Source organism: Molothrus ater, chromosome 4 (assembly GCF_012460135.2).
Source record: "Molothrus ater isolate BHLD 08-10-18 breed brown headed cowbird chromosome 4, BPBGC_Mater_1.1, whole genome shotgun sequence".
NCBI classification, from domain to species: domain Eukaryota; kingdom Metazoa; phylum Chordata; class Aves; order Passeriformes; family Icteridae; genus Molothrus; species Molothrus ater.
This window is the reverse complement of record NC_050481.2, coordinates 17,760,985-17,785,780: the sequence shown is the minus strand read 5'-3', so window position 1 is coordinate 17,785,780 and position 24,796 is coordinate 17,760,985. Positions and strand designations below refer to the sequence as shown.

The 24,796-nt window shown below is 41.4% G+C and overlaps 1 protein-coding gene across 15 annotated transcripts in view; it reads right to left on the bottom strand.

The window, feature by feature from the left end:
• ADGRL3 (adhesion G protein-coupled receptor L3) overlaps positions 1 to 24,796 on the bottom strand; it is a 494,343-nt gene that overhangs the window by 395,852 nt on the left and 73,695 nt on the right. For all 15 annotated transcript variants that reach the window (XM_036381490.2, XM_054514770.1, XM_036381492.1 and 12 more), the window contains exon 2: positions 8,782 to 8,848. The gene's annotated coding sequence lies outside the window, so the exon portion shown is untranslated. The remainder of the gene's footprint in view (positions 1 to 8,781; positions 8,849 to 24,796) is intronic.

Genomic DNA, 24,796 nt, shown 5'->3' with positions numbered 1-24,796 from the left:
AAAAAACACAACTCCACTTATTTCAGTGGGAAGTCATGCATACAAAGGGTGCAGATACTCCTTCCGTGGCCTCAGTAGACCTTATATTTTTGACTTGTTCACTAAATCAGTCACATGCACCATTCCCAGAGATACAAGAGGAGAGCGCTCAAGCTTTTTCCCACATGTAACTCACTCAAATGCCTAAAAGCAGTTAACTGTTAGGTATTTAAATTAAAATATTACACCGAAAATAAGCTTCAATGCTGTGAGATTGCAGCAAGTGCTACAAATCCCAAGGACACTACTTTTGTAAGAATGTAATTTAAAAAAAAAAAAGGTAAAACCAAAGAGAAAACTGGGGCCAGCAGCCTCAAGCTTTTCTTCTGTACTCCCTTGGTGCAGCAGTACTGATCAAAACCTAAGAGGAGAGGAGAGGATGCCCCTACCCACCCAAAGACAGGGAGGCTGCCCATGTACACACTTGGCCAGTAGCAGAGACTCAAAGATGCATCCACGTGAGATAACTTCCAAGCCTTGTGCCTTGGGCAAAGCTAGATATTATTCCATCTGGTTGCAGATCTCTCTTTCCCAAGTCTGCTTCATGCTTCTGCTGTCTAAATGAAGCCTCTCTCCACTGAGAAACATTCCTTCTTGCCTCTTCAGCATGACTTAGGCTGAGGCTCTGCACTCACAGCCCTAATCTCCAGAGAGCCAGGATGAGATTTTCAAAAGCACTTAGTGTTGACCTACCTCTGCTCCAAATCAGTCTGATCATATTAGGTTAACTATATTTAAGTTTGGCCATGTATATTTTGTAATAATAAACTTACCCCAAAGAAATGCTGCTGTTTTAATACAAGATTACAAGACCTGCAACTATATTTATGCATCTCAATAAGGAATCTGATTTTCAGTTTCAGATCTGTGGAATTATTTTGGAGCACGTTGAATATTTATCACTGGCAGATCAGAGGTCAATGCAATTATGTCCCCTCTAAATTGAGTGCTAAAGAAGTACTGCACTGGAGACCTTAAAGCTCAAAACTCTAAAACTAATGCTTAAAATTTATAAAGATCTCAAACCAGCCAGAATGCACTTTTTTTTTTTTTAGCATACATGAGTGGCTCTGAACAAGGAAGATCTAAATACCAATACAGGACTTTATCTTTCACCTCCTCCTTTTTATTTTTTTTTTCCCCCCAAGAACTGCCAGGCAGTGAGTGTTTTTAAATGGTACAAGAAGTGACTGTCAGCTGTCACCAGCTTTTTTCCAACACACAAACACTGGAGAGCCATTTCTCAACTCAGTCCATATGGCACCTTCAGAAAGACCAGAGTAATAGTTGAGGAGTTTTGGCCATGAAGCTCATACAGTGTAGGACTAAATGTACTCTTACAGATGAGATGTTTTTAGGCTTTTTTTAATTAGTATGTTGAACTATCTTCTCCTGCATTTTCTCTTTTGATATATATATTTTTTAACCGAATCCATAATTGGTCTATCTAAATGATTGACAGCAAAGGTGAAGGAACAGTCTGTTAGTCTTGACTGCTAGAATAATGAATAGAGAAACTGACATGTTAAATTTCTTCACCTCCAACTGGAATTATAAATTATAGACTTCTTTTACATTATCATAATACCAAGTTCATCTTAAAAATAGAATGATTCCTTGGGGGTGTATTTATAGTGAAAAAACACATATCTAATGCTGTACTTAGCATATCGTCATATTTTAATAAAATTGGATTGATTGTTCCAATTTTGTTCTTATTTTTGGAAATTAAAAAGCAGAATCAGATCATCTTACATTTTTTTACAAGATCTATCGTTTTGCTCCTGCAGGACATTCTAAAATTTTCAAAAGCTCTCTTTAATTTAACATATGCTTCTGCTCTCCCTACAGCTACTTGGCACATTGGATCTCCCTAGTTTGGCCAAGGGCCACTTTATCTGAGTCTGTACAAACTTTGCAGGGAGTGGAACCGAGATCTGAAGAAGTCTGTGGAAATAAAGTTTCTACCCCATAAAACCCCCTTAATTCAGCCTTCATCCCTAAGCAAACAACTTCTGCGAAACAAATCATTGTGTCCAAATGAATCAGTTTGTGTGAAAGCAAACACAGCCCATCAATAAAAGCAAAGCAATAAACCACAGGGAAATGTCTCTGAGCCAGACACAGCACATTTAGACTCTCCAGTGTACTTTGCATGAGAGGCAGGGGAGACAGCTCTTTAAACTTCTGTCTAAGTTAGACCCAAGTTCAAATCATGCTGGTACAAAATCTCAATGCCCACCTCCTGATGCTTGAGCTGCCTGTGGAATGCAGAGAAGACAAAGAGGATCTGCACTGAGGGATGGCAAGAGGAGGGGGTTTCTGGGGAGGGGGTAGATGCAGTCACCCAGGCCCCAAGTCCTGTCCTCCACCCCATAGGAGTCCCAGGCAATAAAACTCTCAATCTGCCCCAGATTCTTGACAGCATCTATGGTAGAGCTAAAGTCACATCAGAGCAGGGGCAGAGGGAGACACCTTGGCCACAGTTCTTTCTGCTCACCTGAGTTTTCTATCCTTTAATGTATACAGCCCTGTTGGTAATGCTGCTTCCTACTGACATTTCTTCCTTCCACAGGAAAAATCAGCCTCAAGTCATCTGCATGATGAATTCCCCTTCAGCTCTCATAAGTGCTGCCTGCCGTCAATTATATTGGTGTGCCTTGAACTTATAAAATATTTTCAATTTGCAGAACAGTTTTGACACGGGGAGAGAGGAAGGGACAGTGAAGAACAATACGCTTCAAATAAAATTCGGCACCATTCAGGATTTCTTCCACCTCAGAAAAAAAATCCTCTAATACACAAATAAATGGATCTTATTAAGTTAGCAGGATATCTTCTCCTAATAGTGCAATTAGCTTTCATAGGAGATAGGCCCATGTACTGTCTTGAGAATAGACTCTCAGGCACACATAACCATGTAATATCAGGCACACTTCTCTCAAATTAAGGGAAGCATTTGTCATTTCCAGTGCTGACACTGAAAAAGCAGTGTCTTAAATGCTGTATTAGCAGAGACTCCCAAGGGACCTTTGCTCCTTTTCAAGGAGCAAAGCCCAGCACTGACTCCTGCAATTCCCTTTTCCCTGCCTGAAGGAGAAGCACTGCTGGGGAGCATCCTTTGCACAGGAGGAGGCAGCAAGACCCACAACACTGCAATGAGCTTGTTAACAAGTCACAGCTAAGACATCTGAAAGAATCTGACACTTTACCTCGTGCAACCATGTCAGGAGCCTCTGCAGCAGTCCTATCCCATCCTGAACTCCCACAGATATCCAGAGCTCATTCCCTCCCTCTATTGCTGTGCTCAGTACAACGTGCACAGACATACCACGTGCATCACCAACCCCTCTGCACATCAGGTAAAAACAACTTTGTTTTACTTCAATTACTGCAGGCTTGGTAAATTGTAGTCCTTAACCACCAATAGGATGGCCCTCATTAGTCTGTTCCCCATCATTTAACATGACTATACACCATCTCCAAACAGATTACACTGACTATTGTATTAATATCCTGTATTCAGCAAGTGGGGAAGAAAAGGTACTATTTTGGTAACTGTTCCATGTTTGCCACCAGGTACATGATGGAAATATGTCCAGGAAATGCTTACTTGCCCAATACCTATGGGTAAGTGCAGACACTCTTCAGTTGCAAAGAAGCCACTAGAAAAAGAAACTGCAACAAAACCCAAGTCATTCTATGGACTAAAAAAAAAATAGCGAACAAATACTGCCACACCATATCCAAGGATGCAGTGCAATGTTCTATTGCATGCTTACAATTAGTAGGAAGCTGTTTTGGTGGTATCAGCACAGGCTCAAAAGCCTGATCCTTCCCACTCCACAAACACTACACAGTGACAAAATATGCTCTAATAGCAGGATGGCAGCAGATATGTTTGCCATTGGCCGTTTCTGTAACCCAAAGAGAAGCAGCATTTCCAGAGCATGATTTGCATTGCAGATGGCCAAAATCACCTTCTGAGGGTGTTCATGTTTGTCAACCAACCAGGACAAGGCTCTTCATGCAGTTATCCTGGCAGAGATGCATCCTCACCCAGCTGGAACCCATCGGTGATTCCCCTGGGCTAGGCTCCAGGTGGGGGACAGGAGGACAGCAGTAACAGCACTCCGAGCTGCTTTACAGCTTCTCTTCAGCCTACACTATTTAATATCTGGAACATCTAATAATTATTATTAATTGCTCTTAACAGCAAACTGTAAAATAAATGTGAGGAATGCACAAATAAACTCTGGCACACCTGCAACTTAGCTCCTGCTCTTCACTTGGTTTCAGCTTTACCATGCAAAGTTTGAAATATCTGTTATAGACGTACTACAACCAAGCTTTGCAAAATCCGTCAACCTGCAAGCCTTGGTAACAAAACCAGCCCAAGAGATGTAAGCAGCAATCTGAGAAGATACTCCCCAGGAATTAGATTTTGTAAACAAACATTTCAGCTAATTGCTTTCTTGTTCTCAGTGCAATGAAGGCCCCATTTAGCCAAAGCATTTGTCTACAGAGCTTAGTTTCTTCCATCTAATGAACGTTGATCTTGTCTTAGCTTCGGCTGGTATATCATCAGAATCAACATGAAATGCTAATGGAAAGAGATGCTTAATATCATTTCAAGTGTTTAAGTTACAACTGCAGCTATTAAGGCAAATCCATTTTACCTGTTCCTCCTCAGGCTCCCCAGTGAGACAGATTTAAAAGTTTCCATGGGGAGAAGTGATTCATAATGGCTACACAGATGAGAGAAAAAGCCTTTCACCATTAATTACAGCCAGCATTTTCCAAATCCAAGCTGGTCATTTCGCCGGCACAACACATAATTAGCAAGGCTCATTTTATTTCGTTGCCTTCACAAATTAGTTCACTTTTTAAAAAGCAAGGTGGGTGCCTCCAGCAGCAACAATAATCACATCAACCAGACAGAAAAATAAGGCTTTGTCATCCACTTATAGTCCATGGCGGAAAAATCCAACAGGTCCCCCGGTTTTCATTCCCCTTACTGGCTCAATGCAGGAATCAGTGTTGCTCCCTGTGGCATCCCAAACAGGAGACTTTGAGGTGCACCCATTTAAGACAATCACAGCCAGTCACATGGATGTAGTTCTTGGCAGTAAGAGAACCTTCCTCTATTTCAACTTTCCTGTGCTCACTCAAAGTGCAGGACCTGCAATAGCCAGAGCAGTGAGGAGGAGAAGGATGCTTCCTGCTCCTCCACCTGAAGAGGAACTGCACTGGGTCAAGCCCCAGTGGCATCCAAGGCACAGAGAGTGCTCTGGAGACTTCGCAGTAATAGAAGCAGGGGATGATGATATGTAAGAGATGCTGCACTTACCAACACAGAGAATGTTCTCAGACACCACCTGCATTTTAAATCAGGACTGTTTCCTTCTTTGCTCAGGCTGCCCCTCAATCTCTTTAAGGAGCAACTTCTCCACAGCAGAGGCTTCTGGAAGATGCACCTGCCAAGATCCCAGTTTTGAACAAGGCACCCAAAATAGTGGTTGGAGCCCCTGGTGCCTGCTAGACAGAGCATGCTGCTGGAAGCTATTGTTGAAAATACTACAGTTATCCTCATGCAGATTTTAAAAGGCCACTATTTATGCATGTAAATTCTGAAGGGCATTAGCAGCATCACTGACACATGATGACAGCCAGCCCAGCTTTGGGAAGGGAATAAGCAGCAGCAACTGCCTGAATAATTGATGTGCTTTTACTCTGCCCCATGGCCCAGTTATTACATTGCTCACTCTCTTCAACTGCCTGTGGTTTCTAAATTAATTAGAAATCTTAATGTCATGGCCAGCCAGTTTAAAAAAAAAAAAAAAGAAGACAGAACAAAAGAAGAGAGCGCTTCTCATGCCCTTGAGCCTTGGGATTTCTTCCTTGTTCTGGCCACGCAGGAAGCTAAAGCACAGTCTCCATTTCTGCACCTTTGGACCCCACTCACTGATGCTAACAGCAGCACAGCATTAAATCCACTCCATCTGCAAAAAGCCCCACTGCCCAGGGGTGAACATCCCCATCAAGGTCACTGCCTCTGTAAGATGGGGCAGAGCCTTTCCTAGGGGCTGCTCATGCACAGAGCAGCTCCTGTGTCTTCTGCAATGAAATATATCTGATACATCCCTAGCCCAGCCATCACAACCAAGTGCTGTGCAGCACCAAATGAAAAGACACTACTGCTGTCTGGAGGAATAAAAGAGCTCATGGCTGTTCTGCTCACACAGCTGACAGAGCTAAATGACTCTGTGGGATCCCTGTTCATGGGATGAAAAAAGAATTGTGTGTGACTACCTGTCCTCACAAAAGAGGAGGGCCACATTGTGAGTGGCCATTTTTTTGCTGGCTATATACCCTTATCTACTTACAATATTGCCTATGTGAAACTTTAAAACAACACCTATAGCTTTCTAGAAACCCAGTGGGAATAATTCCCATGTTTGAGCCACGTTGCAATAGTGTTGTAGCTGTGTTTCAAGGCCTTGGAAAGCACACAGCCATGATGAATGTTGGCATGTTTTTAATCTCTTATTTGCAAAACAGAAATACTGCTTTTTTCAAAAATCTCTTTACAACTGTCTCAAAAGGGTAAATAAACATAAATGACTGAATTTGTAGAGATAATTTTAAATTGCATGGATAACTTAGACTAATATTTCACCCTCTTATAAAAGAGTAGTGAAATACCAGTGAGACTCAACAGTATGGTGGAGTCTTCCTCTTTGCCAACACATTGTGGCATACTGTAATCTGCACTACTTTTTTCCATTATTCCTCTTGGAAAACTCAGTAATTTAAAGAAATCTGATTTTTCAACCTTTCTTTTTGACATGGATAAACAGACTTATACTCAGAGCATTGAACAGTCTGACTCCCAGCAAAGTTATCCTACATCTCCTATAAATGTCAAGCACCCAAACAGGACAGTCCCACAGGAGGGAAATGAGCTGGTGATGGTGACAGAAAGCACTACAGAGGTTTAAATGACACTATAAATCCAAATGGAAGTATCCAACAAAATTAATCCCATTTGTTAGCATGTGGAAGCTAATTTTAAACAATTTGACCCCAAATACAGGACAATGTGGTTCTCCAAAAGTTTAATGCACTTTGACCAAGCATTTATTTGCTCCGAGAGCTTCCTCCTCTGTCTGCTCTTTTTCCTCTGCTGTCATAATTTTGCACTAAATTGATGCATGCAGAGACCACACAAGAAAAACACACAAGGTTCCACACAAGTTGCAAATTTAGGCCCTTGAAGTGTTTTTCAACATGCTTCTTGAAAACACTTCTATTTGTAGGGTGGAAAGATGGACTTTCAGAAAATGGTAATGCTGATACATGGAGAAAGCAGAATTGTTCCACCCTATGATTTGTCTGTGTTTCTCATCTTGGCTTCATACTGCCTCTAAAAGGCACGTGCTAATTATCAGCAGCATGGCACTGCAGATGTAGTGAACACAAGATGTCACTCACATGCATTTTTCAAATCCAAGCAATGAAATTAAGTGTCTTGTAAAAACATGTCATGTGTTCATACAGAAAGTTTCCTGACCTCAGCAACATCTGCTGTGTCCCTCTCTTCATATGCATGTTTTTAAGTCTCACTAGGCTTGCTTTGGTATATTCAGATTTACGGAACTTCACACTATATATTAATTTTATTCTTCATACTGATATCTACCAATACATTTTCTTACTTTAAAGTCATTTAATAATAATAATTACAACAAAAACTTACTGAAAGGCTCAGCTCATGTAGATTCCCCAGCTCAACCCCAGTAAGAATCATGCCCGGCACAGACTTTAAGGCAGAGGTGAGCTCCTGGTTCCTCTTCTGGATCGCCACACAGCTGAAGGAATGTACCAGCTGAACCAGGACCACCACTCTTCAGCATGGCAATGCCTGCCTTGCCCAAGTTTTCCTCCAAGGAGGAAAGAGTGCAAAACCACTCAGGGCCCTGTAGGGGTGCTCACCTCTCAGCCTTGGAAAGAAGGTAGAAGAAAATACAGGAGATGGCAGCAGTACGGAGCAGCACAGCTCTGCTCACTGCTTTTTGGAGCCTACTCTTTCAAGATGCAGCCCCTGGCAAAGTGTCTCATGAAAGTTTGATGAACAGCATTTTGTTTAACACCAGCAACTGAGCCACAGCCCTGCCGAGCTGCGTTGCACCAACAAAATGTCACGACCCAGGAGGCTGAAGAAACTGGATTGCAAGAGGCAGGCTTGCAGGCAGCAGAGGAGCTCACAACCCCTGGAGCAGGGTGCACCACCTCACAAGCTACTCTTGGGCACTGAAATACGAGGAGGCTGCTGTAAGGCTGATCATCACTGAGCCTCCTCTGACACTTGCCCAGCAGGCTGCAAGGCTCCACCAGGCAGTCCTGCAAACACAGCCAAGTCTGCAGCCCTTTTCCCATTGGCACATATATGCCTTGATATCTCTTTCTCCCCCTTTTACCCTTTCCACTTCTACATGTGCTGAAAATATTCACAGTATGCTCTTCCCTACCATTTGCTTCAGCATTTTCATGCTCTGCTGCTTTTGTTCCCCCGTTCCCTTTACGTAAAGGAATATTCTCATGAAACAACTGTGCCTGCATAACTGAAAATACACAAAACCCATATGCAGACACAGTGCTGGAGGCTCATGCAACGTGATCAGGTCTAAATATTTTAGCATAGCAAACAAATGAGGCTCAACAGTATGGTCCAGTAATTACCTTTTCTTGTTCTTCAGATTTGAGAAATCCACACGTTATTTTTTGCAGAGTACTGTATTCAACATTTCTGGAAAAAAAAGAGAAAAAGAAAACAATTTAAAAATGTTTATACTGGCCTCTGAGGACATATCAGGCACTCAGGAACTTTCTGCTATGCATTTACCAGAGGACAGAGCAATGAACAACTGATTTTTGTCAACAGAACTGATTTTTGAAAAGCAAGAATTTTTAATGTCTATGAAGTAGATCTCTGCATGGGAAAACAGTAGTAACACATACAAAACAATGGTCAGAGGAAAAATTGGTGGACAATATCACTGCCAATAATTAAAAAACCTTAGAGATGCAAGTAGATATCTAACACACATGCAGGTATGTGAGTATCTCTTCCCACAAGAGGCTCCAATGTGATCTGGAGAAACTATTGTTAAACCAGACAATTTCTCAGAGGTTTTTAGAGGTCACTGCACCAGAATAAAAAACATCTAGTTTGAAAAGAAGTTAAAATAAATTATGATTGCATGGATAGTAATTCCTTTTCCTTGGCAGCTACAACTTAAAATTTCTCTGTCCCTTTACATCTTCAGTATTTTTTTCTAATTACAGTGTTAGATGCTAAATATAACATTAATTGACAAAACAATGAAATGGATGGATCCAGGTCAGCCTCCTGGAAGTGTTGGTTTTATTAGGATTAATTACACATGAAAAATTGCTCCTCACAGTTGGGATTGCCACCAATGAAACTTCAGTGAGAATCAGTCTTGTCAGAGTCAAGCTAGATGGCACAGGACCCCAGGACCTCATCCCAACCCAGTCAAACAACTGGAAAACATAATTAAAAACCCATGCAAGGGAAACTGCAATGAGTCCTGCCTGAATTTTGCTTCCAACATCATCTACAAACCCAGCTCATTTTCTGCAACCTGTAGAGGAGAACACAGGTCATGTTATTTGAAAGAAGTGTATTGAAATGAAAAGAACTTTAAAGGCTGATTAAAAAAGGACCCAGTATTAAATTGGGGCCAGTTGTTCCAGTTACAGCAGTGAGTCCCCAAGCCTTTCCCAACCAGGGCTCTAGCGCAGCTTTCACTCTGCTGCCATGGTTCCACACCCTGGACTACCCTACACCTTCAAAAATTTCAGACCAAAACAAATGGTCCTGAGGCTCCAGTTTCACATCTGAGCCAATCCAGAATGGTCTTGCTTTAATTTTCAACGACAGAAAAAGAAAGCTGCACCCCAGCTCTAAGCACTCCTCAGCAGATCCTCTCCTGAGAGCATGAGAAGAACGAGGCCAAGGCATTGGTCCCTAACGCATAATTCATCTTATTTATGTACTGAAGGAGCAATTGCTTGCATTCAGTAACCTTGGAAGTCAGACAAGTAAATTAAAACTTAAAACAAGGCTTGAGAGTCCAGCATGCATGCTGCTTTTTGAGTGATTTCTCTATAATAGGCAAGTATGGATGCTCTGGAAGAAAAAGAGACCTATTCCAGCTTGACTATCAGCAAAATTGCCTCTGTAAGCAATAAACAGGCTTTGGATCACCTAGGAAATTCACAGGCAAACTCAGGGTAAGGCCAGTTATTATTCTCACTGTACAAATGAAAAAGTCTCTAGATGTACAGACTATACCCATTTTTAGCCTTGGATTTTGACCAAATATATATAGTTTCAGTAGCATAGAGCAGACCAGGAAACACCTCATAAGAACATCCATATACTTTATTTCCAGGAAAAGTGCAATTTGTTTAGACTACTCTACTTGTGCTTTATAGCAAAACCTTTATCTGGTTCCAAGAGGCTTTTGGAGAATAATTCTCATTTGATGGCAGCAGTACAGAGCAGACAAACTTGCCTGGTTTGAAGAAGTTAATGCTTGTTACCCCATTGCCTTGCAATGGCTTTTAAAATAAAATTAAAACAAGATCTTTGTTTCATTTATGATACCCCACATTTCACTTCTGCTTGAAGCATTAAGGACTAGAGATAGCACAACATACTGTGGTTCATGGCTCCTCTGTGTCATTTTAGGATTCAGCACTTGCTCTTCTCCCAGCTCACCTTTATTTTATCATAATGTGAGTGTACTGACTGGTAAATTTTTCTTGCCTTCCCAAATGCCAAATGTGTAACCTTGAGTTGGCCTCTGCCACATGCATATTTCTATGCAGATTTCAAGTGCAGACTGGGGAATTCTCGTTCGTATTAAAACAGGAAGGGATCCATACAGGGATTCCTGCAAGAGCAAAGATCTTGCAAAATACTTGTTAGAGAGTCGACGCTCACTGGCAGTGGTGCACTGCAGGAACTACAGGGATTTGGCATTAGCCCTTAAACAGAGAATAAACACACTAAACAAAGAGGCATTGCTCTACCTCTGATTCCTACTAATAACTCAGAGCAGTGGAGCTCCTGTCCTTTATGCAAGGGAACCTTGTTTTGATCCTCTTTTACTGCTGCGCTCCAGATCACTTGACTAATCAGCTTGCCCTCAAACCTACAGTGCTTCTCAGAAAGCATTAGCTGCTTCTTCCCCAGTTCTCCCCTGGTCATACTCTGCCTGGACAATTGGGAAAGTGGTCTCTCTCAGGCTGCTAAGGAGAGGGGAAATCACCTCCCTCCCTTGCTTCAACCCATATTACTCTGGAGCTCTACCTGCCAAGTTTACTGCTAAATGAATAATGGAGATGCTTCAACGTAGCCCGCTTTTACTACCTTGATGCTGTTGTTGATGTGGCTAAATATTTCTAAATCCTCTGCTATGGTGAATAATGCATCCACCCAAAGAGGACAAGGGCACATTGCTCTTCTGCATCACAAGATGACACAAGAAGGGCAATTAATCTGCAAACGGGCGTGCTGTTGCACCTCCATCCCAAACCAGAAGCTGCTAATAAGGAGAGCAATGATAAACACTTTATTTTGGCAACAGCAAAGGCTAGGAGAAGAATCCATCAAGATGGGATGGCTCACTCTCAAGGACCTGTCTTCACTGCAAAAAGCCAAGCAGCCCAATTTCTGTTGTAAGTGCTTACAACAGAGGGACCCACAAAAAAGAACATGAAGTTTTAGGCAACCAGTAGGAGGCTTCTGAAAAAGCCTTGTTTGCTAAAATGTACCAAGCACCTTGCTTCTGGCTGTACAGAAGCAGAGGACTGAGCACCCAGCACCAGCGGCATGATTTTGGGGATGAAAATCCACAGGGAGCAGCACTGCCTTGCCCCAGGGCATCAGCATCTCTGCATCAGCCCAAGGAAACCCAATCAGCAGCTTTCACCCACGGTGACTTAATTAACAGGCACCCTACAGATTTCTCCAAATCCTCCACACTGACACCCTCCATTACCAAGCTCTTTTGATGAAAGTGATTAAAGCTAACAATTATAATTTCTTTTAGAGATGCCCCTAGAGGCTTTGGCGAGGCTCAGGCTTCACTGTTCACAGAACACAGTGCAAAGAAATCTCTCTCCTGAAGAGCTCAGCCTCCACAAAGACAAGGCAATCAAGGAATAGCAGAAAGAAAGGCAAGGAGACAAAAAATTTTTGCTCAAGGTCAAAAAGCAAGCCCCTGACAGAGCTAGAACAAAACCCACCTCCTCTGGAGTACTCATAAGGCCATGCTGACTCTCAAATACTAAGCTGATCAACTAATACTCTTTATTTATTCAAGTGTCAAGAGCAGGTGAAGTAGTTCAGTGTTACTTGCTGTTCTGGTTTTGATCACGTCTTTTTGAGGTGGCTCTCCAAGCAAAGCTAACCACGACAGTGAAAGGGTTACCTCCCGTTCACATTCCAAAGAAATGCTTCCAATACTTTTTCATGCAAATTACTGACAAATCAATCCCCCTCAAATTTTTTATTCTTCCATCAATGCTCTCAAAACCAAGAGTGATTGCTCAAGCACCCTTCTCAACCTTGCACTTCCCATTTTTTTAAAGAATGGTCAATCTCAATATGCATAATTATAATTGCAAATGCATCGTTTCATCTTGCACTCTTCTGTTTTAATGGGATTATGTACCGTCAAATCTCTACAGTAACATTTAAAGTAAAAATGTCCTACGTCATTCATGTGTGGTTTAGATATTTAAAACATTAATATGCAACGTGTGGTATTACAAAAGGTTAGATTTCTAACTACCTGGCTCAGTTATGACACCATAAATCTGATGTAATCTTCACTGATTACTAGAAAAATCTTTCCAATGCAGTATAACTGTAATTTGATGGAACTTCTTGACATACAATTAATCAGCAAGAGAGTGGTTCTGTTGTGCTTTGTACAGGGACAGAACAAAGCACAAGTGTGCAAAGTGAGTGGAGCTTTTAGTCTTTGCAAACAACTTCAGTGCATAAAATATTAAAAGCAATGCTAAACTAATCTCTGGCAAGAAGTGCAGGCAATTCACTACAACTCATATTACAAATGCCTTTGGTTTACCATTTAAAAAACATTAGAGTCTACCATTATGGTTGTGTATCATAGTGCTGTACATTAACCTCTGTAATTTTCCAACATGGTATATTGCAGTAACACAAATTAGGCTATCTGGCAAAAAAAGCTTAAAAAGACGCAATATTTAAAGAGAGCAGACAGGAAAGCTCCTTGCTCCTTCCTGCCAAAGACAGCAGGAGAAAGTCCAGTCCTCTTTTCCTCAAAGCAAATGGTAAAATCCCATTAATTTCCCCTGGAACCGACAGATCCGCAGCATCTGGGAAAGGATTCAGTCTAAATACATCGCAGACATAACAGATGAATGATTTGGGGGAAAGGGGTTGCCTGCTCTCATTTTAACACTTCTGTGTAACAGGAACAGAGCAGGTCATTTCTGTAAGCTCGAAAATGCTTTGTGAGCTTTCAGTAGGATTTTCCCTTCAGCGCTTTTTGCCTTCTGTCTCCATTTTCTTCTTGTTCATACACTTAACAGCTTTAAAATCTGTTGAGTGTATAAGATGCTTAAAGCCTACACTTCATTTTTACTGTTGTAGGACCCACATGGATGAAATATTGTTCTCTTTAGGATTAATAGGAAAACATTTACATTTTATGTTTTTTGGAACAATTATGTCTTCTCCACTAAAGAAACAAACTGGAAGCTAAATTTTCACTTTCACATAATATGGAAGTTTTCATAGCAAGGTATCTATTTCTGGTACTGAAAAATAATAATAATAAACTGCTCCTCGCATTTGCAAATTATTCTAATTTCCATTATGAAATTCATCCGCTCAGAAATACATATAATAACTAACCCAGAAAGATTTCATTTGGTTTTGTTACCATTTTCAAAGACTCATTTTTTTTTCCCTTGGTGCGATAAGAGACTTCTAAAAATATGAAAAAGAAGAAGAAAGAGAACACAGCCCAACACCAAGACAGCAACGCTCACCCAGGGCATGTTGGAGTCCTGCTTCTTCTGTGCAGGATGCAGAACACACACTCAAACCTTGCTGCTTCCCCTACACGGCCACTGACTTGCTGCTCTCCTTCCTGTAGAACTACTTGGCTCCTTTCCCTCACTCTCCACTTCTAATGTATCTGAAGCTCCATCCAAACCCAAATGCTTCTGTTAAATATATTGAGTTTGAGGAGAGAACGGTCAGCTTCATTTTGTCCCAGCTGGCTCTTGCTCCCAGCTGTCAGGACCCATGGGTGCAGGGGTTAAGCGAGACTTTTTGAGCCTGTCTTTGAAGCAGAGAGCAGCCATTATTTTAAGCTGGTATCCCAGAGATTTTTTTTCCCCCCAAGAAATATACTGGTTCCAAGTGGTTTTTGAAGCAAGCAACCAGGCAGCTATGTGAAACCAAGGACTTGATATTGGAAGATCCAGAGAGCTCCCTGCAACAGCAAGGCATTTAATGAGAGAGGAGAGGGGAGCCTGGAGCCCTGCCAAATCTAATCCTGGTTATACGTGCCACAGCTGGATTTCTTCAAGTAGGGGCTATTACACTGGCACACTGCTGACCAAAATCTTCTGTTTCGTGTAAATTCTCTGCAAAGACCTTAGGAGATAAAACTGATTAATCCTAATTAAAATGAAAATCAAGGAAATGACACAGTCTGTTGAATCTACTTGATGAATCAAAAGCTTCCCTCATTTCTATGTTAATTGTCTTTTTACAAATGTGCAGCCCTCTCATACGCACAGAATAACGTTTTCATATTTTTCTTCACTTGGAACATTGCAGGACAGATGTTACAAAGCAACCAGAGAGCCTGTCTGCATTATCATGCCCCTGCAGAAGTGCCTAGCTGGGTGCTGACTCCTTTCTCAGACTTCTCATGGCTTTAATTAAAAAAAAAATAATCCCAGCCTGCAGCAGTGCTGCAGCCCAGACACTGAAGGTAGGAAAGGACCAGCACCAGGCAGGACACAGTGCCTTCCAGGATGCTGAAAGGTGTGCGAGAGGCCCCATTAGCATTGAGAAGGGAATGTACCATAAGTTAAATTCAACCAACACAAACACAAAATCCCTGCTCTCCATTTGCATGAGTCTGATAACACTTCCACGAAATGTCGCCACTGGAGTTTTTTATCAAAAGCCTGCTTGCACATAACACCGTATCAAAGAGAGGACATTTGGGAAAGCAATCAACCTGCAAAGACATTCTTGAAGTGCAGAAATGCAGAACAGACCCTTTCAAGGACAGTTCAACTTAGGATGGGAGTGATTTAAAGAGGAATGAACCGGCACACTGTTAACAGCAGCCAATTAAGAGGTGGAATGCATAGAAAGGTCTCTATAGATACAGATACGTATGTAACACATTAAAGAGATCCACACTCCCTTTGTATCCAGTCAAAACCCCATCTTGCCTAAACTTGTAGGGGGGCAAAACTAACCTAAGTGGTAAAGGCACACTGGACAAAATCCAGAATCAGCTGCATTACTTGCTTAGACACCATTTATTGTGGTTACATTTTATTATACAGTAGTAAAAAATTACAAGGCAACATCCTGTGTTATTTCCCGCTGGGATAAATGATACAGATGTACTATTAAACCTCAAAACCAGCACCAGTCTGCCAGGCTACATTCCATTTGTGTCTTTATAATGTGTCAATAGGCTGACATTTATGCCTTCTGATGGTAAAGCGAATTATGTTATAGACATTTAAATATGCCATAAAATGCACTGCACAAACTTATAACTCTCCCAGTCTTTACCAAAACAACACACACAAATCAAAAATCTCACCAGACACCAGCATCTAAACTTAGGACATATTGGTTTCCTTTTTTTCCATGCTGAATTGATTTTTGTATTGCTGTCAGCCCCAGCTGACACTGGGAAGGCATTTATGAAGGTCTGCCACAATTTGCAGCCCAAGGGCATCCTTAACCATGGAAATGCATCAGAAAGGGATGGTCCTATAGAGATCTCACTGCAGGTCACACATTTTATGTCAACTAAGACATTATCTAAGCATTGGTCAGTGGTGCTGAGGGTTTGAGGGACATCAATAATTCCGATTTAAAATGAGCTCTCTCTGCTTAGCCACCACCAGCGCCTATGAAAAAGCCAGCCTGGTGAGAAATCAAGACAAAACACTCATAGATTGGCTTTTGAGAAGTGTCAGGATAAAAATATGGACACTAGCACACAATGGATATTTTAGGCCCATCATATTCCTGCATTAATGCCATTCACCCAAGATTATTAACTTGAAATGAGGCTCTAAGATATGCAGGTGGCAAAACCAGACTTGGGAACAAAAAAATTCATCCTTGGGGCTAGATGGTCAAAATTTAAAAGCCCATCTATGGCCGAATTACACGGGCTGTCTGGGCTAGAAGTAGACTGGAGTAACTGGAAGTGGTGAATGGGGATGCATAAACAGCAAAACACTGTGGGTTTGGTCTAAAACCAAAGAAGCCCCAAGGCTGTGGTTGAAGCTTTTTTTGCACACATCAAATTCCTCAGTAATATAAAAGATAAGTAGGCAAAAGCAAAAGAGGAGTTTGGAAATATGCAGCCTGGAAAGGCAAGCTGGAAGGAGGGCTGCACGCTCCAGTTACTATCCCTCTAGCAACTGGCATGTGAAGATAAGGAAAAGCTGCAAACATACCAACTCCATAGTATTCTGCAGGGATCACATCTTGAAATGATTGTAATTGGAATAAGGGGTACTGATGCTTCAGGGACTTGCTTAAAAAAACACCCTTAAAAGAAAATTATCATAGAAAACAAGTCTGGGGTATTTTGCCTCTGAGAACATTTAGAGCTTAATGCATTAGAAATGCAGCTGCATCAGATACTGCACTAGAATTGTCCATGATCAAGCTGCAGGCAGGAAAATGCCAGGCTGAGCCACTTCATTACAGTGCTTACCATCAAAATGAGATAGAAAGTGGCTGCTTCTCTACTCTGACAAGTTTTTAATTGCATCTAGAAATTACCTTCTACTTTAAATTTAATTTCGAAATTGTGTCTAATAGAGGCTGCTCAAGATGAGTTTGTCACACTTCTAAATAATTATTATTAATGTGACACTAACGTCTTTCCCTGGAGTTTACACCACCTAAAGTGTCATTAAAAAAATGTCCTTATCACTAAACTTAGCACCAAATGTGGCTAAAATGCAGAATTATCCTGACCTTTTTTAATTGCAAGTAGCTCAGCAGTCACAGTCCTCCTCCAAAAGGAGGCCCACCACCTCTTCTGTTTTGGTGACATTATTGAACTTCTTTTGAAGGACAGAAGAATACCTTCCCACATCAGAGCACAGTGAACACACAGGCCCAAGCTCAGCTGACACTCATAACCAATTCTAAAAAATATTAACAAGCTGAACCTTCTCAAGACAACACAGTCCAATCTAAAAGTCCCAATACGACCAGATTTTCAAACTCATTCGATGAGCTTTGCATCCTGTCAGGGAAAATACCATGTGTGAACAAAACAGTGAATATCACCAACTTTGCAGCATTGACAAGGCATGAGCCTTGGAAATTCTGCACCACCAGGACCTGAAGCCACCAGAAAAGCAGAGGGTCTCTATGCAGACACCCTCATAAAATCAACTATCCAACAATCTGCTGCACAAATTCAATGAGAAACCTTCCAGCTCATAATGAAGATCTTAAAAAGGAAGGAAATAAAGGCTCCTGCACCTTTGAAAGCAGAGAATAAAATTTTCCCAAAAAGAGAGGCTCCAAGGAAACTACATAGTCATGCCTTGAAAAAGTTTTCTTTTGATTTTCTACAGGGCAAAACATCCCACAAGTTTTAAAGACCTGTAAATGCAGCTAATTCGGACATTAAAGAATCTCTGTAAATGTAACATAAATAAATGAAAAGTAGCATGAAGAAATCCACGAGAGGAAAAATCTTAACCAGTGTCTCCTCACACAGTTATTACGTAATATTAGGATTCAATCACCTTTTTCCTGAGACATGAAAGATATGTAAAGACTGGCATATAAAGACATCTCTGGCTACAGTTGCTTTGGAACTGACTTCAACCATCTTTGTTTTATTACCTCAGACAGCATGATGTCATCAGAAGCTTTTTAATGTCTTTTAAGACCTTCACCAGTTTTCTTAAATTATGAGGTGTGAATATGTGCATGTGTGTGGCATTTCTTTATTCCTGCAACCATGTGATAAACTGCAGTGCCACAAGATAAATTGCATTCAGTTTACAAATCTGACCTCCTCACTTGAACTCTGCCTGCTAATCCATTTCAGCTGGGACTATTTCTAATATGCCATACTTCCGAACAGCTTTCAAACAGCTGTAGGGGCTTTTTTTTTTTTGCCTTTTTTTTTTTTTAATGTGTGTTTCAAAATGGATTTCACATTAGAAGTGTTTTCTTCTTTGCACCAGAAAGTGGAACAGATTACAAGCAGACGGACCCTGGCTCCTGGCAGCTCCAGGATCAAGTGTCAGACACATCCCAAGCCAAAGGGGAACAAGAGTTACTGTAGGTGTACAGGAACCCTTTGTGGCATGGGGTGCTTATACCTTTAACCATGTGCCTCCAACAATATCTGCCACACACCTGCAATCCTATTAAAATCCTCAGGAGTTGTCCTCCTGCATCACCCTGCAACAGCTTTAATGAAGGTTTAGACACTCAAGCCTGGCTTTCACATGTGTGTGACCCCATGTCATGCAGGTGAAGCATCTCCCTACCATACAGGGCTCTCAATTAAAGCAGGTGTTGTGCCACTACCTGCTCAACTCCAGGCAAGCAATTGGGTAATCCTCTTCCATAAAAACTTCTGGAATTCAGAACAAATGCCTCAGGTTATGTGCCCTTATGCAGAAGGGGTAATTAATAAACAAACCAATTATGGGTTTCCCTTTGAAATAGATGAATGTATTTTAATTGTTGTTAGTTTTCCAGAGGTAGCACAGAACCAGCTCTCATGAACATATGTTTTCTCTGTATGTTTGAGAAGCTAACTGCTTTTCAACAGCCTAATTTATTTAATTTTTTTAACTTTCTAAATGTCCTTTCCTGGTTCCACCCTTATTTTTTTTAAAAGGTAAATGATAAAGTCTTGTTTGCAGTTAGCCAGCATAAACAAATCATCTCTCAGCTACTCCCCACAATTTTTCACAGAAAGGACAAGAATAAGTTTTTTAATAACTTGCTTAAATATCCATGACAGAGGAGTCCCACTGCTGCCAGGCTGCCACTGGCGTGTGCCACGCCTGACCAAACAGCAAGACCGCCGCTTTCCTGGCCTCTCCTTGGATCTCAGACAAGATGGATGCTCTGAGTAGCACTTCTCTTTCAGCTGAAGGGTGCATTTCACTAAGCCAAGCAACCAACTGCACAGTTTAAGTATGAGCTTAACTCTACATATGCTCTGAGATACCAGGACCCACCAGCTCATGCTGACACACCATCCCTCATTCAGGGTGTAAACCTCAGCATTACTCCTGCATGAGGAAAAAAAGCCAGCCCCCTTCTCAGCTTCAAACAACTGAGAAGTCCTAGCAGCCTCCATAAAACTTGTGTGGATGAAAATTAAGGATGTGGTTAAGGGCCCTTGCCAGACTGGGGTCTTGCTGTATTTTTCCAAAAGAAGTTTTGATGGCATCAGATGTATAAACATAACTGGCTTAAGCAATTAGACCTGCATTTGCTATAAACTCTGCAATCAAATATTCATTTCATTTTGCAATGTCATCAGTAGTCTGACATGAGCAAAAGCAAATTAAAAATGCAGGAAAGCATTCCAGGTAATCATATGCTTTTTTAAGGAGCCAAATTACTTATTTAAATTACAGAGACACACTGAATGGGATGGCTGTGAAAAAAACCTATTGCAGGACCTGGCAGAGACACTGGTTTCGAGTAAATCAAAACTTCCGTGTGATGATACTTGATAACAAAAGCACCAATTAACAGGGTGGGGTTTTTTACCCATTCCAAGCCCACATTATAGATACTTTCTACTTCTAGAAAACTGCACTCAGTTGAAGACAATAGTAAAAACTTGACTACCTTCTAGGCATATTGGTTTTGGCTGATATGTTTTCCACAAGCCACATAAATTATTAACCCTTTTTCAAATAAAAAAAAAAATAATAAAGACATTAAGAAAAAGTGCACTTTTCCTGGGTGAGCCTTTAAGGGCATTCTGCACATGGAGGTCTCAAAGGAGAGCACAGTTTTATTCACAATTGGCTTGTGTTTAGAGATATGAAAGGAACAATCAACTCTTAATATGATGAGCTGAGCACTGCTCAGGATTTCCTTAACATGGAAGAGAAGATCTTACTAATGGTTTGACCTGAAATGAAGAAGGCAGACCTCCAGTAATCAGAACAAAGAAATGCTTTAAACTTCCCTATTTTTTGCATTAACCTTTACAGAGGTCATTTGGTCAAAAAGCCTCAGTAGCTGAACACCACGGAGAAATGCATCTTCTGAATCTGCTCTCTGCTCAACCTCACAGAGGAACCCCATTCCTGCTGGTGCTTCTTCATTTATATGGGCAAGTATAAACAGAGACACAGCACCCAAAGCATTTCACCAGAGCAAGAATATTGGTTGAAAAAGCATCAAGTGAATGACAACAGGAGACTAGAACTGTTTAAACAGTATGAGGAACAAGAAAGTGCTAGCCAGTTTTCAGAATATTTAGAGGCAGCATGCTTTCATCCAGTATTAGATTTATCAGTAAAAACCCTAAACAGAAAAATTAAAAAACACTTGGTAGAGTTAGGACTGAGAACCACTCTTGATTGACTGGAAGTGCTGGTGAGACACTAACGACCTAAAAGGAAAGAAGGATGGACAAACCCATGGCAAGTCCCAGATGTCAGTGGCTGCTTCACACCAGATTGCTGAGGGGGACCATGAAAGCTGAGGGGAGAACCACCTAGAAAGGCAGTCTGTACACACACCTGACCAGCATCACAACTCATGTTTAACATCCTCAAATTTATTTGCTAGTTTATTAGCTCATCAGACACATTCACACCTATTCCTACCTCTGGAACAAGTGACTCCACTAAAGCACATTACATTAGGGTGATAAAAATGATAGCAATTGGTCTGAACTGGGATACCAGGAACCCCTGATGGCTGATGTACATTTTTCATGTTCATTCTGAACTGCTCTAAGATGCACCAGCACCCACACTGCTAAGCAAACCCTGAGGAGTAGATGGTCCCCCAAGGTAAATGCAAGAAGCTGCTTGCAGAAGCCCATCTCAAGCCCTTGCTTAGTGCCATGAGCTCCAAGGACTACTTTGTAAGACCTATCTTCACAACTTCTGGACTGTACTTCAGTCCTTCGGCACCAGCAGAAAGAACGTAGCAAAAAATCTGGGCTTGCAGCATTGAACAGAATGTAGTATATAAAGGAAGCTGACAGGAAGGTGCATTTTTGCTGAGCAGTATCCGATAAATAAATTATAAAGAACTGTAACTGCTAACTATTAAGAGACAGATTTATATGATTGCTAAAGCTTTCATAGTTGAGGAAGGAATGTCTAATAAAACAGCATAGCTGTGATTTAGCACGGTGTTTAAATTCATCGTTACATATATTTTGTATTTCCGACTGGTCTTTGCTACCAAGTCATATATTGGCTTTGCCTGATATACATATCCTTTTCTGCATATGTAATGAGCTTATCAGCTTCCAGTAGAAAAGGCAATTTTAGAGCTATCTTCTCCCAAGGTTTGCACTTAACTATGCCAGATGACTCATCCGCTGTACTAATAGACACAGCGAATCCAACAAGGTGAAAAATGTTAAAGGCTGAGATTCTGCAAGGCACAGTAGGAGGATGAAGAGCACAAAGACATTAAACTGAGAGGGACTGTCTTACCCAGCAAGGCTTACTGGGAGTAGGGGAAAAAATCTCTACAAACCTCCTCATATATTTTTATCATTTGCTAAGACCTTATAGGTCCTTGGATGTCAGGCCTTGATCATCCCAGAAATACACAGTGAAGTTCCCCAAACTTGTCCTAAAGCCTTCAGTCACCTGGATAAAGAGGCCAAGACTCCCAATAGAGCTTTGAACATCCACAGGAGCCACTGGGGTTTCAGCACATCTGAGATTTGCAAGGCTGTGTTTTAAAGCCTAGCTTTGGGCAGCGTTCCCCAGAATCCTGTCCAAGCTCCTCCCATTTCCAGGCTGGAAGGGACTTAAGGCTCACCTGCTCGGGATTTCTGTGTAACACCAGCCAAAGGATTTCAGCTCAGTGCTCCAGCCACAGTGAGTGCAGCCACTGCTGGTCAGTCTGTGCCCCGCTACAGAAAGGGGGAAATTAGTGGTAACTCCTGTTGCGAAATTTGAAGGGTCGGGGAGAGCTACATCTCACTGTTTGCACTCCTCAGTGTCATCATACACATTTTACCCTAGCCACAAAAGCAAAGGAATCTGCAGGATTTGCTGCTGCAGTTACACCACAGAACTACATATGAAATCATCTCAGTTGAATACTGCAAGATCTCTTTCTCAATTAAATCTTTTCCCCATACTTTTCATAAATATTTAAATAAACAAAACCATAAAACCACTATGAAAACTCTTTGTCCAGTTGCAATGTTTTAAAAATAATACCCAAACCATGTTTTTATTGGATTTAATTCATGCTGAAGCCCAAGTGAACATTTAGGCAGCGTTTATCATCTTCAGAGCACTGTGCAAATTCAAGTTAATGCATGATTTGTGGTCCTGCTCAGCAGGCCTGCAGCCCTCTAATTCCTGAGTATCTGCATCCTTCAGCCTAACTTGAGTCCTGCACCCTGGTGATCCAACAACCATCTGAGCACTGGCAAGCTGCAAGTGTTTCACATCAGCAGCAGCTCAGGACACAATGCAATAAAATACTGCTGCTGTTCATCTCTGTTTCATAGCAGACCCCACCTTGGTGTCACATCTCAGCTAAGATTTAGTTAACGCAGCTCATAAAATACTATTCTATCCACCTAAACAGCAAAGAAAAGGCGGGGATAAAGCCAAATAAATAAAACATTTTACAGAGAATATCTTTTGGAGCATTTTAGCAGCTCCTCTTTTTTCCCCCAAATAACAGAGGACTTATCCTCCAAGATGCTTCCAAGTTAGCTTTCCCTTTTAATCACAGCACTGTGGAGAGTAAATAATCCTAATTGTCTTGCACATTGCTGACTACACCAAGAGGAATACAGGAAGGGATATGGCCCAGAAAGGAGCTGGTACATCTCACATCATCAGGAATGAGTAAAACAGAGGCTACATTAAAGGTAGAGAAAGGTATATGATTTAGTATCACTGTATATTAAAGGTAGAGAAAGGTACAGCAAGGGAGAGAATTTAGTATCACTGCAACATGGGAAACAGAGTTTCTGACATCTGTCAAATATTTCTATTTCCTATATTGCAGCATATAAACCTATGTCCAAGTGGGTTCCCAATCCAGAGGGTTAAGATAGGAGGCTGGATCACAAAATCAAGCATTTGTTAGAAAAACAACACTACAGAAAAGACAACATAGTAAAGACTACTGCATTCCCTTGAACTCTGACAAGCCAAAGGACACTCCTGCTTTTCTGAAAGTACTAATGCTGCTGGTATCTCCCATGGGACTTGAACTAGACTGGATGGAGGACAGGCAAGGCACAGGCCCCTGTTTCCAGAAAAAGGGCAAAATTAATCAAAGGGTTAGAGAAACCATTTGATAGTCTTGTACTGCAATCAGAGCCATACTGCTTTGAAGTTGTCTTTGGGATATTTCTTACTCAGAATCTCCTTCAACAGCAGCAAAGTCTGAAAGTGCTTCAAGGCTTCCAGGTCTTTGAGGGCAACCAAGAAGTTTGGCATTTTTGACAGCAGTCAGGAAACCTCCCAAATAATGCCCTATGTTCATTAGAGTTGTCACAGTAGGATTTTGCATGCTTCCTGCAAGTACCAAGCTTCAGCAAGGAGTAGCAGCACAGACAACTTTCCAGGAACTCTGGATATCTACAGGCAATTGTGAGGCACAAGGGACAATGTGGCTGGGTGCACCTGGTGCTCGTCCCAAAGCTATGTTCCTCCTGGCCAGCTTAGTGGTTTCACCTTTATATTTTGTTGGGAATAGAAGCTGAAGGGTTCAAAAATTTGGCTGAATCCTCAAGAGGGAAAACAGAATTGATTTGCAGATATTACATAGCAATGATCCTTTTTCTCCTATTTCTTCTCCTGACCTGCACCATACCTATACATTCTCACTTAGCAATGTTGCTCAGGACCCTCTGAAGTCAAGAGCAGATGTCCTCACATAAAAGCCAAATTAGGATGGGGATCTGTATCTATCAGTCAGCACTTTTCCTGCTATCAAAACTAAAGAAAACCAGAAACTATGCACATACAAGCAGTGAGGAGAAAAATGCCGTGTCTCACCATTAGAAGAAATGGACATTTAACATTTTGCTTCACAAGGACACGTGGAGGCAGGACTCTAAATTGATCATTTCCCCTGCAGAGCAACTTCCTAGGATGCTGCAGTGCCTTGAAAAGAAGCAGCTGGCACAGGGCACAGAATAATGAAAGGTGAGGTGTC